Source organism: Ovis aries, chromosome 25 (assembly GCF_016772045.2).
Source record: "Ovis aries strain OAR_USU_Benz2616 breed Rambouillet chromosome 25, ARS-UI_Ramb_v3.0, whole genome shotgun sequence".
NCBI classification, from domain to species: domain Eukaryota; kingdom Metazoa; phylum Chordata; class Mammalia; order Artiodactyla; family Bovidae; genus Ovis; species Ovis aries.
This window is the reverse complement of record NC_056078.1, coordinates 23,929,318-23,944,312: the sequence shown is the minus strand read 5'-3', so window position 1 is coordinate 23,944,312 and position 14,995 is coordinate 23,929,318. Positions and strand designations below refer to the sequence as shown.

Genomic DNA, 14,995 nt, shown 5'->3' with positions numbered 1-14,995 from the left:
TATCCTGCCTCTTTCCAAGTTCTTTTCAGGGTGGAAATCTCCCTTACTGTCACGCCTATGTATTCTGCAAGTTAGGTGCCCAGCTGGTATCTGAATTCTCACCCTGTGGGTCAGACCTGCTGCTTAGCAATCTGATGTGGTTGGTAAAAAGCAATTTGCTGTCTCCTGTGTGTAAGACACTGGACTAGAAACTGGCAGGGTAGAGAGCTGGGGGGCAGGATGCAAAGGAGATTAGAGGGGGAGCTTGTAGAACTCTCAAGGGACTCTAACTGGGGAGACCAGGCTCATCCTTTCATGAAAAGATAATGAGCACTTGTACTGGTCTGTGATTAGGGTCTGCCATATGCAGACCCTGAGTGCTATGGCGTAGTCAGGGGAGTGTTAAAAAACAGGGTTTCGAAAGATGGGTATGAGCAAAGCTTCAGAGATGAATGAATGTACATGGCCTCTACGTTTTGTCTAGAGTTTCTACATCTTGAAAGTAGTTACATTCTATAGGAGCGGAGATATAAAGGAAAGTAGTTATTAAACTAACAATCCAGTTGAAGAGATAAGACACAAGGACAGAGAAACACACAGACAGATAAATAATATTGAAAACTATTCTTTTTCTTTTTTTAAAACTAATCTTAATTTTTTTTTCTATAGAAAAGACGGGAATCACAGCAATTGTGAGTCATCCCCAGTGTATGAGAAAGGGAGAACTATGGTTATTCAGGTGTGGTTTCCTGGACAAAGAGCATGTGCACTACTTGGGAGCTTGTTAGAAAAGCAAATTCTCAGGCCCTATCCCCGACCCACTGAATCAGACGCTCTGGAGATGGAGACCAAAATCTAGTTTTTAACAAGCCCTCCAGGCAATCCGGGTGTACATTTACGTTTGAGAACCTCTAGTATTCATGGTAATGAATGATAGAGTGGTAATAAAATTAAACACAGAAAGTAAGGTAATATCCTGCCTCTTTCCAAGTTCTTTTTGGGGTGGGAATTCCCTCTGCTGTTGCTCCCATGTATTCTGCAATATCCTAGTATTCAGCCACTGTCTTCTTCCCTCTCAAGTGCCAATTGCTTATGTAGCTCAATAACTTTTATTCTCTATTGGTTTGTTTTTTTTTTTGGCTGCACCAAGTGGCTTACTGGGATCTTAGCTCCCCAACCAGGGATTTAACCCATGCCTTTGGAAGTGAAAAGTGCAGAAACCTAACCACTGGGCTGCCAGAAAAGTGAAGCCAAAATGTGCATTATCTCAGAATCTCCCTGACCACACCAATATACTTGCTGCTTCATGTAGTTTTGGAGAAGCTGTTTTTTGTTTTTGTTTTTTGTTTTTTTTTTCCCTCATAGCTTCCAGTTCTGTTCAGCTAGAAAAATTAGCTGTGCTCAGGTGGGAGCTGTTCAGTAATGTGTTGGTAATATAGAGATTAGTTAATCAGCCATGATTTATTAATGATGAATTAATTATACCTGATTATGCAGTTCTGCTAGCTAAATGGAGCTTTAAAGGAGTTATTTTATTAATCATCATGGAGCTAATTGCAGACACTTACAGAAGTATCACTAATTAAACATGCAACCATGTGCAGAACAAGTTGAGCTGCTGAGACCTGCAATAATAAGAAACCCTGACTTTTAGAGGAGCCAAAAAAATTTTATTTTATGCAATATTAGGGAGTTGGCTTGGCAATGTTAATCATTCACTGCAAATTAATAGTGTAATTTTTCTTAGCAGGAATTGATCCTTATATCAGAAAATATATAGCACTCTGCATGCATGTGTGCTAAGTCACTTCAGTTGTGTCTGATCCTATGGACTATAGCCTGCTAGACTCCTCTGTCCATGGGATTCTCCAAGCAAGAATTCTGGAATGGGTTGTTATGCCCTCCTCATACAGCACTCTAGTGAGATTCTAATAAAGGGAAAGGTTGTTCAATCCTCTAAAGGGAAAGGTTGTTGTTCAATCCTATATTTTCTTTATTTATTTGTTTTATTTTTTGACTGTGGTGGATCTTTGTCGGCTTTCTCTAGTTGCAGTGAGTAGGGGCTACATTTCATTGCAGTGTGTGGGGTTCTTATTGTGGTGGCTTCTCTTGTGGAGCACAGGCTCTAGGCACACAGGTTCAGTAGTTGAAGTGCTTGGGCTTAGTTGTTCTGCAACATGTGAGATCTCCCCAGACCAGAGATCGAACTGATGTCCCCTGCATTGCAGGGCGTATTCTTAACCCCTGGGCCACCAGGGAAGCCCCTATATTCTCTTTTATACATATGCAGGATGGTCTTTGCTGAACAGGAAGCTTTGACTGATGGGATGTGACTCACAGCAGGGAAAGTCAAAACCACACACCAGCCCTTTGTATCAGAGAGCATCAGGTGAGTTCAAGACTGTGACCTCTTGGTGACCAAGAACACCGGTGTATTCAGTCACAATAAGAGGATTCACAGCCTTGTACTATTGGAGCAGAGAAAGGAATGAGACTGTCCAGTTGAAGGGGCATGTGGTAAACTGAAAGTGAAAGTGTGAGAGTGAAAGTCCCTCAGTCCTGTTCGATTCTTTGAGACCCCATGGACTATATAGTCCTTGGAATTCTCTAGGCCAGAATACTGGAGTGGCTAGCCTTTCCCTTCTCCAGGGAATCTTCCCAACCCAGGGATCAAACCCATGTCCCCTACATTGCAGGCGGATTCTTTACCAGCTGAGCCACAAGGTAAACTGAAGGATAGATGAATAATGGGAAAAGCATTTTCAATTTTTAGCTCAAGATGAATGAAAGCCACTTCCTGACTTTTTATTATGATTAATTGGAGTTATGCAGCATCCAGGGCTTCCCAGGGGGTGCAGTTGGTAAAGGACCTGCCTGCCAGTGGAGGAGGATGCAAGAGATGTGGGTTCAGTCACTAGGTCAGGAAGATCCACTGGAGTAGGAAATGGCAACTCCACTCTAGTATTCTTGCCTGGAGAATTTCATGAACAGAGGAGCCTGGCAGGCTACATTCTGTAGGGTTGCAAAAAGTCAGACATGACTGACCACACACTGCTACTATCATGTAGCATTCAAACACCAACCTTCAAGGTTGTCTTAGCACCATAGTTGGAAAATTCTCATTGTGAGTAGCCAAGGAGGTGGTGGCCAACTTCCTGCAAGGAAGCCAAAGAGGTCAGGTGTGACCTCTCCCTGCACACAGAGGGCAGGCATGCTACTGGGGCTCAGTCAAATCAGAAACTGTCTCCTGGGAGTTTGGATCCTGAACAAAGGAAGCAGTACTGTAGAGGCGGTGGCTAGAGGCCTATCCTATAAAGGTCCACACTATAGCTCATTCTCCAGCAAGTTCTTTCTTTTCTTACCTTTTTTTTTTTTTGCAGTAGTGGGTCTTGGTTGCAGCCTGTGGATCTTAGTTCCCTGACCAGGGATTGAACCTGGGCCCCCTGCATTGGGAATGCAGTGTCTTAGCCACTGGACCACCAGGGAGCCCCTCTAGCTTGTTCTTTCTAACATTATTCCAAAGTGTAGCTGTTTTACCATTTACTCAGACCCCTCAGTCTCCTGCTTGAAGACCTTTATTTCCAGAGTTCTTACCATTAGAAGCTGTCCTGCAGAGAGCAGCTTTATTTATTTTATTTTCTGTGTCCTGGTACTTTTATTTCTTCACAATAGGTTTGAGAGAGAGGGATTTCTGATTTGAAAAATATGCGTATTTTTCATTTTAGTAGCTATTGTCAGATACCTTTCCAAAAGAATCTGTAGCTGTTCATGTTTCCAGAGCACCTTGTCCTTTTCATCACAACCCACTAGTAGAATTTTGCTAATCGGGTAAGTGATAGCTTATTATTACTTAATTTGCATTTACTTTTTGACATTAACTTGCCATTTGTATTTTCTCTTCTCTGAATTCTCTACTCATATATTTTTCCCACTTTCAATTGCATTTTGTTACCAGTTTGCAAAAACACTTTCTTCATTATGACCTTTCATCTGTCACAGGTATGGAAATATTTTCCCTGATGTCTTGATATATATTAAGGCAGTCATTATTTTCCGTATTTTGTAGATGAGAAAATAAATGCTCAGAAAAGAAACTGACTTGCTTAAGTTTACCCAGCTAGTATAATGATTACATCTGGATTTAAAACCAGGATGTGATTACAAACCAAGTGCCCTCACTATACTTCAAGGAATATCCTAGAGGGTTCCTCTGGTTACTATCCTGTAGAATAAGTTACCCCCAAAGTTAGAGGCATGGAACGGTCACTGGTTATGCTTGGAGATTCTGTCTGTCAGGAAGTTGCACAGGACATCATGGGGAAGGCTTGTTTCTGCTCCATGTGCTGTCAGAGTGCAAAGGCAGGGCTGAGACCATCAAAGGCTTGTTTACATACATGGGGAGCCTGAGTTGGAAACACTAAAACAACTGAGAACTGGAACAGTTAGGCTTCCCTGAACACTTTTTTTTTTTTGGGCCACGCTGCTTTCGGGATTTCAATTCCATGACCAGAGATTGAACCTGGGCCCCTTGCAGTGTAAGCATGGAATTCTAAGCACTGGACTGCCAGGGAAGTCCCTCAAAATTAACTACTTTTTTAAAATTTATTTTTTATTTTATTGGCCACACGGCACGTGGGATTTGAGTTCCCCAACAACAGATTGAACCTGCACCCCCTGCATTGGAAGCACAGAGTCTTAACCACTGGACCACCAGGGAAGTCTTGAACACCTTAATCTATATATAGTCTCTCCGCATGATGTTTCCAGCATGGCAAGTTTAGGGTAGCTGGACTTGCTCTGTGTAGGCTTGGCTCCCAAGGCCCAGAGAGAGCCCAGGGGAAGCTGTGTCACCTATTGTGACTCTACCAGGAAGTCACATGGTTTTACTTTTGCCACATTCTGTTGGTTGAGGCATTTACAAAGGTCTGTCCAGGCTCACAGGGCAGGAACACAAATCCTATCTCTTGATGGAAGATTATTCATGCCACATTGAAATAAGAGCATGTGAGAAGGGATATATTTGACTATAGTTGTCTTTAGAAAAATATGATCTATCACAAGAGTGTTTTGAGGAATTTCCCACACCCTTGGGAAACTGGGAACAAAAAGGGTTAGCAGGAATAAGAAATACCTTCATAAATAGAGGAACAACAACTGCAGTCATTGAACCATCGTCAACAAACATATGGATGTGTTGTGTTTATAGATCATCATCAAAGAGTTTAGAAAATGTTCTTAGCTTACTGAACCAGAAGATATTTTCAAGGAACCAGAAACATATGAGCATCAGCTTTTAAGGACTTTGTGGGCTCTCAAGCCTGCTCTGAAAAGGAGGTGGACTGGACTGGATCTGTTCCACACTTAGAGTGAAACACTGTTTTTTGGCTTAGTTCTCTATCTTCAGCTTTCTGAGCTGCTATAACAAAAATACCATAGACTAGGTGGCTTATAAACAACAAACATTTATTTCTTATAGTTTTGGAAGGTGGGAGTCCATGATGAAGATGCTGGCAGATTTGATGTCTGGTGAGAGCCTGCTTCCTGGTTCATAGATGGCATTCTTCTTCTTGTGTCCTCACATGGTGGAAGGGGCAAGGGATCTCTCTGGGGGTCTCTTAATAAGGACCCTAATCTGATTAGTGAGGGCTCCACCCTCATGACCTAAACACTGACTAAATGTCCCACCTCCAGGTACCATCACACTGGGGACTCAGTTTCAACGTATGAATTTTGGGGACACACTTTCAGTTTGTGGCGCCCTTTTGGGTCAAAGCCTTGTAGTTACTGTTTCCTGATGCTGCCCAATGCTTCTGGAAAGGCCAGAGTGGCTATTGTTAGGGATGAGTGGTTTATGACTTTGTGCAAGAGCCGGTCGAGGTGATCACAATACCTTTGAGCCAGGTTATTTTAAGTTACAATAGACAGTTTGTGAATTTCATCAACCAACTGGAGGCTCTTCCTAGCTAAAACCACAATTTCAGCAAAAAAGAAGAGGTAAGTTAAAAGTGAACACCTGTTCTTCTAAAATTGCTCTACTGCAGGTACTAGCCCTAGAGAGTTGGCAGATGGTTTTGTGTTTCTAAGCCTGACCTTAGCAGCCCTTCATCAATCTTGAGCTGATTGATTCTCAAGAAAGAGGAGACTCTGGTTTCCCAAGGTACCCAAGACACCTTTGCTGTAGTTACTACCTGAAGACCAATTAATTAGTCCACACTGGTTCTCTCTAGTTTTCCTGACAAAACTAGGACATCCTGGACACAGCCTGGCTGGGGAGGCTTTTTAATTGCTCATTAATTATTGTCACTCTAGACATGGATATTCCTAAAAGAAAAAAGCATCATTTTGCCCTGGGGAAGACTGGTGATTTCCTAGGCCTGCAGCTATTAATATCTTGCATTGTGATTCTGGTATCCGAGGGGCTCCCTTCTTTAAAAAAAACCTCCACCCATAGAAATGAAACTACAAACTGCTGCTCCCATCAAATTTTTTAAAAATATATTTATTATTTATTTGTGGGCTGCACTGGGTCTTCATTGCTGTGTGCAGGCTTTCTCTCATTGCGGCAAGAGGGGGCTATTCTCTAGTTGCAGTGCATGGGCTTCTCATTACAGTGGCTTCTCTTGTTGCAGAGCATGGGCTCTAGGGCACTTGGGCTTCAGTAGTCATGGTGCACAAGCTTAGTTGCCCTGTGGTGGCATGTGGAACCTTCCTGGACCAACCATCGAACCCGTGTCCCCTGCATCGGTGGGTGAATTCTTAACCATAGGTCCATCCCATTGCTGACCCGGGGAGTTTGTCAGACATGGGAGAATTTGTCCCTTGACTATCAGGCACTTTTTAATTTTTTAAATTTAAGAGTATTTACTTGAGTTATTTTAAAGTTAATGCGATTGTATTTTTTTTTTTCTTTTATGACTGTATAGTCAGGTCACCCAGACCACTTATGATGGCTTGTCTCTTGCTCTCTATACGTCCCCTGCTCGGCCAGTGCCTGCTTCACCTGCACCTGCTCCCGTGATTGACCTTCCTACATACTTGACCCAGATCCCAGCTAGTGATTGTTCTAACCTTTAGATCAGAACTTTTCCACCTACTAGCTTCTCAAGAGGGCCATGAGGGGTGTGCCCTTCTTCTAGTTTCCCCAGTAACCAATGAACCAACCCGACCTCAATTCCCTGGCCCTCTCCCCAGGAGCCAAGACTGCTGCCATCTTGTCCAACACCAGTTGCACAGAGTGGGGTTTCACTCCAGGACCTTGCTTCAGACATGCAAGATCCCCCCATCCACCAAACCATTGATGTCTCTGCTGCTGACTCCAGGCTTTCTTGAAGCTGGGCCAGTACAGGGCTTGCAAGCCTGCAGGGTGCAGCCCAACAATGATGTAGAATTAATTCATAATCAGCTGTCAGTTATCATCTAGATGGACATCTGGAGGTCTCACTCTTCTCACCCTCTCAGCCAGTTTCCCTCTTCTGTCTCTCCACTGGATCTATTTCTCTCCTGGTCTCTTCTCAGTCTTTGTTCATCCTTCCATAACTTAGCTACATAAGCAAACCAAAGCCTAAGCCCATGAATGCCTAACTGGGGAGGGTTAAAGGTGGGCTGTGGGAATGTGTTTAATGTGAGAAGAAGTAATGTTAAGACTAGTGTTAAAGGATTAGGTACTCTCTGACTGTTCTTCTTTCAGAGAATAACCATAAGTTGACTTTTGCTACTAAGAACCTCCTCCTCCTGATAGATGTTATTTCTTGGTAGCATTAAAAGATACACTGGGGCGTATCTTTAAGAGTTTATCTGAGCAAAGTGAAAGAAAGTGAAAGTATCAGTTACTCAATTGTGTCCGACTCTTTCTGACTCCATGGACTATAGCCCGTCAGGCTCCTCTGTCCACGGCATTCCCCAGGCAAGAATACTAGAGTGGGTAGCCATTCCCTTCCCCAAAGAATTTTCTTGACCCAGGGCTCAAACCAAGGTCTCCTGCATTGCAGGCAGATTCTTTACTATCTGAACCACCAGGGAAGCCCCATTTGAGCAAAAATCTCTTCCAATCTGACAGTGCCAAACCAGAAGTGGTTAGGAGCATTTCCCTGACAGACACTAGGGGCAAGGCTTTATTATCAAGAAGACTGTGAAGCAGAGCAAGGAAATTATTTAATTGGCTACAGCTCAGGCATTGTATGGGAAAGTCTAGTTGGCTGTTTAGGATTGGTTGTCCTTAGGTTTTGATTTCCTACCCTGGCGGGCATCCATGAACTTAGGTTTTGGTTGGCTTATGTAGCTAAGACATGAAAACCACCTGAGTCTAATGGCCTCCTTCTTTAATTAATTTAACAGTAATATACACATTAATTTTTTTTTCAATTGTAGACAATTTCAAGCATACGCGAAAGCGAAGACGATAGTTACAACCTTGGCCTTCTTCCCTGCTGCTCCCCACCCTTTGCACCCACTATGCAGCTTCAACATTTATCACGACCAATTCTGTTTCGTAAATGTTCCCCAAACCCAGGCGTTCTGTGCTCTGTATTAGGGGTCACCTGAAACCGTGTTTCCTCAGCTGAACATGCCTGGGAGGCAACCGTGGATGTGGCAGGCTCCTGCCAGTCTGCGTCTTCCACTCTGTCCTGTGGACTGAGGCTTGAGAACATCTCCAGTGTCACATTCTATTATACGTGATGGGGAAATTCGAGGCGTCCTGGTGGTGGGCTGGACAAAAGGACAGCTGTGCTGGGCTGCCCACAAATTAGGGCGTCTTTGGAGGCTGTTCGCCAACTCCCAATTAATTTTTAGGAGAGCTTTAATTATGCCATCAACAGTCCTCACTTAAACAATCACAAGGCACTCAGGCTGGGGGAGAAATGAGTAACTGACTAGATTTGCATAACCATTTACCCTAATTAGAATGTCAAAAGTTGGTGGCAAAGAGGCCAAGTTGTGCTGTGACTTAGTATCATTTTAATTTAGTCCAATTTCCTATGATTACAACTGTCTTCCTCTTTGCATCTCAGGTCCTCTTTCCTTCTAAACGATTTTTGGCAAAAACAGAATGGAAAACAGGACAACTAATAATAACTTGCTTGAGGGCTGAACTGAAAAACTCTAAATGGTTTCTTTCCTTAATCCAAACCATGATTTTAGTTTTCATCTAAACTTATAATTGCATAAACATTTAGATTTAGGTAATTTAGGCAGACACTTAGCTTTGAATCCAGAAGCCTCCTCTTTGCGTGTGTGTGTGTGTGTGTGTGTGTGTGTGTAAGGTGGTAGACTAACCTTCAGGTTGTTCCATGAGAAAAAATACTATGTTTGAATAGTTACGTTTATTCCAGTGTTTTAACACAAGGGTTGGTATATAATAATAATGATTGTAAGATGTGCTTATTAATAGGCAATATTATTTTAAATACCATGTAAAGCTTCTATGATACACCTTATGAGCTATAAAATTTGAAAACTACAAAGTCAGCAGAGACTACAGAACGCCAGGTCTCGGGCATAGAACCACCCTGACCCATTAGAGACTGCTTAGGCACGCATCAGTGGTTTCTAGGTCCGGCTGTTTTTCCGCCCTCATTCTCTTCTAGCAGCAGGAGGCCACCTATTTAATTAGTTGGGGGTGGGAGCGTCTGTAATCTCTTGGGGGCAGCTTTAGCCCCAGAGTTGGATAAGAGGGTGAATCCATCCCAGGGCGTGGCTGGCCTCTCCCCTGCAACATATGGGGAGCCCACCATGCCTTCAGCCGAAGTTCCACCAGCAAGTAGGAGTGGAGGGGCCTTCCCTGCTGGGAACACACCCTGCAAAGCCAAGGGCAGGTGGCGTCACTAGTAGAGTTCAAGCAATTCTTAGACCAAACAGCATCTGGCAAACTGTGCCAATTGGAAATCAATGTCCCTCCCTGGGTGGGTTTAATTTTATGGCTGTTTGCACAAACTTACAGCTCCTAATAGGTAGGGCAGAGCTCAGAGCATCCTCCCAGGGTTGTTCCGATGGAGTCTGATGTCTTCACTGCCCATCGATAAGCTAGTCTGTTTACTAGAGGCTAGTTTGGAGCCTGGCTGTCAGGCCACTATTTATTCCAAGGCCTGGAGGTTCCTGTGACAGGAAGGGGGATACCTTTCAGGACTCAAGAGTGGGCTCTTGTCTAACACTCTGAAATGAATTGTCAGAGGAGATACATGTGCTGCAAAGCAAGAGACTTTATTGGAAAGGGCACTGGGCAGAGAGCCGCAGGTTAAGGGAATACAGGAGAACTAATTCACTGTGTGGCTCAAAGTCTCAGGTTTTATGGGAATTCGATTAGTTTCCAGGTTGTCTTTGGCCAGTCATCTTTCTTGGCCCATGGTCTGACTCAGGGTCCTTCCTTGTTGCACGTGCATCTCTCAGCCAAGATGGATTCGAGTGAGAGAGACTCTGGGAGGTTGGTCATCTCCTCTGTCTTTTCGTCTCTCCTAAATTCTCCTGGTTAGTTTGCTAGGCAGCACCATGTTCCTTATTGGGACCTCCTGTTATGACACAACTGAGGCAAGTGGGCTGGGCCACGGTGCTTGGTTTCGGGTCCCTAAAGATTTGGCCAAAAATGCAGTACATTTAAGCCCCCAAAGCTTTACGAGAGCCTGAGGGAGACCTGTGGTTTCCTCCACTTGTGACAGTGTTGAAAACTTATCAATGTTCTGACTGTTAAATAGACCAGTTTTCTTTGGACTGACAAGATTTTACAATGGTTAAGAGGTATGTTTTGGGATTTGCTTGGTGGTTCAGTGGTTCTCTTCAGAGTCCCTTGGACTGCAAGAAGATCCAACCAGTCCATCCTAAAGGAAATCAGTCCTGAATGTTCATTGGAAGGACTGATGCTGAAGCTGAAACTCCAATACTTTGGCCACCTGATGTGAAGAGCTGACTCATTTGAAAAGACCCTGATGCTGGAAAAGATTGAAGGCAGGAGGAGAAGGGGATGACAGAGGATGAGATGGTTGGATGATATCACCAACTCAATGGACATGAGTTTGAGTAAACTCAGGGAGTTAGTGATGGACAGGGAGGCCTGGCGTGCTGCAGTCCATGGGGTCGCAAAGAGTTGGACATGACTGAGCAATTGAACTGAACTGAACTCAGTGGTTAAGACTCCATGCTCCCAATGCAGGGGCCATGGGTTTGATCCCTGTTTGGGGGACTAAAATCTCCCATGCCACAAGGCATGGCCAAAAAAAAACTAGAGATTATGTTCTGCAGTCAGACAAATTCAAGTTCCATCACTCATCAGCAGAGGGACATTGGGGCAAGTTTCTTAACCTCTCTGGGTCTTACTTTCCTCATCTGTAAAATGGGGATAATAATTGTACCCACCTTACTGGGCTGCTGAGAGAATGGAATAAGGTAATATGTTGAGGACTTCCCTGGTGGTCCAGCAGTTAAGAATCTGCCTGCCAATGCAGGGGACATGGGTTTGATCCCTGGTCCGGGAACATTCCACATGCTGTGGGGCAATTCAACCCATGTGCCACAACTACTAAAGCCCATGTGCCCTAGAAACTGTGCTCCACAACACCAGAAGAGCACACACCAGAACAAAGAGTAGCCCTACTTGCTGCAATTTGAGAAAGCCCACGTGCTCAATGAAGACCCACCACAGCCAAAAATAAATAAAAATTATTAAAGAAACAGTATGTTAAAAGTATTTAGTATAGTGTCTGGCACGTGGGTGTAATTTTACTCCATCTTGGGTATTAAAAATGACAATAAGGATAATAATGATAATTCTGGCCAGATATGAACAGCATGCCTGTGTGCATGCTAAGTCACTTCAGTAGTGTCTGCCTCTTTGTGACCCTGTGGACTGTAGCTCACCAAGCTCCTGTGTCTGTGGGATTCTCCAGACAAGAATACTGCAGTGGGTTGCCATGTCCTCCTCGAGGAGATCTTCCCAACCCAGGGATCAAATCTGAGTCTCTGGTGTTGCACACAGTTTCTTTACCACTAGTGCCCCCTGGAAAGCCCATAAACAAGATAAACATGTTAAAATAGTCAAGAACAGAAGACTTGAGTGAGCAGTGCTGGTTTTAAAATCTTGAATTTTAATATTTTGCCGTTGAACTCCACAGTCTTAAAGTTATATGTGAATTCTTTAACTTGCTCATTTCTCCCTTGTTCTGACTTATTAGTCCTTATTTTTTCAAAAAGAGAGATAAAGATCCAAGCACAATGCTATATTTTGGTTCACCCTGCAATGTATGGGTTGCTGCTTTAGAAACATTTTATGCCAATCCTCACTCCTGCTAGAACCAGCACTCCAGGGAACCCAGAAGCAGGCACGGCGACGACTTCTGCTGTGTTTCTCATGTGGATCATCCTCAGGAGAGATTTGGATAATCAAGGTCAGATGCTGACTCATGCGGGAGAAAAGCGTTTGTGTAACTGAGGATGCAGTTACTTTCTTCAGGGCTGGACGCTCTGATGGTGTGAGAGCCTGCCTGGCCATATGAACCCTAAGTTCTGCTCTCCCATGTCAGAGCCAGTTTTACTACAATAGACAACAAGGGCACAGGGACGAGAAGCCCTGCTTCTGAGTGAGGCTGGGTGAAGAGAACAGGGGAGGAAGGGCCAGTTCTCCCTGATGAATAGAGAGCAGTGGTTGGCAGGGAACTGTGTAATGGCCAGAATCAAAATTTCCATGAGATGCCGATTCTTTTTTCCTTTATCTACAGTTTCCTCTGGATCTGCATTATTGGGGGCAGGATGAAAGGGTCGCTCTTTATCTAATAGACACAAACTGCAGTGGCTTCTAGCTCACAACCAGTCTCCAAGGGGCCATGTCACTGTTTCCTAAACATAGCTAGACATGCCCTACAAGTTGGTCAGTTCAACTCTCTCTCCTGGGTATTTGAAAACTTGACTGTAATAGACAAGTGAGTTGGAGCAGAGTCATCTCATGATAATGCTCCAGGGCCAAGAGCAACGGCTGCTAAGGTCCCAGGTCACTTTCATTTGCGTCCTGCCAGAGAAAGGGTTGTCTAAGCTTTCTTTGATTTAAGCAGGCTTTTTGTTTCGTTTTGGCTGTGCCTCGTGGGCATGTGGAATCTTAGGTCCCCGACCAGGGATCAAACCTGAGCCGCCAGTGGAAGCTCAGAATCTTAACCACTGGATGGCCAGGGAAGTCCTGCTTCCTTTGATTTAGTGAGCTGCTCCTCATATCAGCTCATACGTCCTTTTTGTTTATAGACTAGTTCCATTTTCTTTTTTTTTTTTTTCTGCTACAAGAAACTTAAGTGGTGTTTCCTACTGAAAACTTAAAAAAAAAAAAAAAGCAGAGAGGGATGAGTTTTGTACAATAAGACTGTGGTGTTTGCAAGTGGTTTAATCCAAAATCTTTGGGTTCTTCAACCTTGAGAATATAATCATAACATAAAATATCCCCCATGAAAGGCATTTTCAGCCACAAGAGCTATAAGGTTGCATGGAGATGTGCATGCCAGGTGGTCAGCCAGCTGGATCTATTCCTTGGCTAAGTGATTTACATCTACGTCTAGTATCTTGGGATTTAAATTTGTGCCTACACAAAATGACTAAGTGCACTTTCTTAAGAATAGGTGACACTGGAGTGTTAATTTTTCAAGTGCTAAAATGTCTCTGGAAAAAGGTCCTTGGCTCATCTAAGCTGCACAAACTTGTCCATTTGTGCTAAGTACATTAAAAAAATGAACTATAACATTACCTTCAGTGATTAATTGAAATAACCTCAGCTGTATGTCAGACTTTATTTTGGGGGGCTCCAAAATCACTGCAGATGGTGATTGCAGCCATGAAATTAAAAGATGCATACTCCTTGGAAGAAAAGTTATGACCAACCTAGATAGCATATTCAAAAGCGGAGACATTACTTTGCTGACTAAGGTCCGTCTAGTCAAGGCTATGGTTTTTCCTGTGGTCATGTATGAATGTGAGAGTTGGACTGTGAAGAAGGCTGAGTGCCAAAAAAAAAGCATCAATTCGATGCTTTTGAATTGTGGTGTTGGAGAAGACTCTTGAGAGTCCCTTGGACTGCAAGGAGATCCAACCAGTCCATTCTGAAGGAGATCAGCCCTGGGTGTTCTCTGGAAGGAATGATGCTAAAGCTGAAACTCCAGTACTTTGGACACCTCATGTGAAGAGTTGACTCATTGGAAAAGACTCTGATGCTGGGAGGGATTGGGGGCAGGAGGAGAAGGGGATGACAGGATGAGATGGCTGGATGGCATCACTGACTCAATGGACGTGAGTCTGAGTGAACTCCGGGAGTGGGTGATGGACAGGGAGGCCTGGCGTGCTACGATTCATCGGCTCGCAAAGACTCGGACACGACTGAGCGACTGAACTGAACAACTGTGTGAATCATCCAGTGAAGCAACCCTTGGGTTTCTTACAGTTATTACTAGAAATGTCTTCTTCCATGGGTTGCATGCCTCTGATCCACATTTGGACACTAATTCAGACTAGGAGGGGCTTTCCAGGTGGCACAGTTGGTAAAGAATAGGCCTGCCAATGCAGGAGACACAAGGGACATGTGTTCAATTGCTATGTCAGGAAGATCCCCTGGAGTAGAAAATGGCAACCCACTCCAGTATTCTTGTGTGGAAAATCTCATGGACAGAGGAGCTTAGCAAGCTACAGGCCATGGGGTGGCAAAGAGTTGGACACAACTGAGAGCACACACACACACACACACACACACACACACACACACACACACACTCAGACTAGGAAGACTCTGGTCTCATCTTCTGAAAAGGGCTTCCTCTGAGGATCCAAATGTCAGTTTGGGTCCATTGATCAGTGACAACTTTGAAGCTGGCCAAAATCCCTTAACATGAGATCAGATTCCCTCCTCTAGCAGCCTCACATAGGGAGGTTTCTATAGGATGTCACCAAGGGGTGGGTAATTTTGTAACACAGCTAAAGATATGAGACCTTGTTAGGACCAGTTCAATTTCTCTTCTTTTCTGGCCGTGGAGTGCATGACTAGCCTCCTCCCAAAGAGCTGCCC

General features: G+C 44.0%; 1 non-coding gene across 1 annotated transcript; it reads right to left on the bottom strand.

Annotated features, from left to right (window-relative positions):
• Window positions 1-3,392: 3,392 nt before the first annotated feature.
• On the bottom strand, window positions 3,393-3,465 carry TRNAG-CCC (transfer RNA glycine (anticodon CCC)). The gene has a single exon. It is a non-coding gene; the product is annotated as a tRNA-Gly (tRNA).
• Between the last annotated feature and the right edge of the window lie 11,530 nt (window positions 3,466-14,995).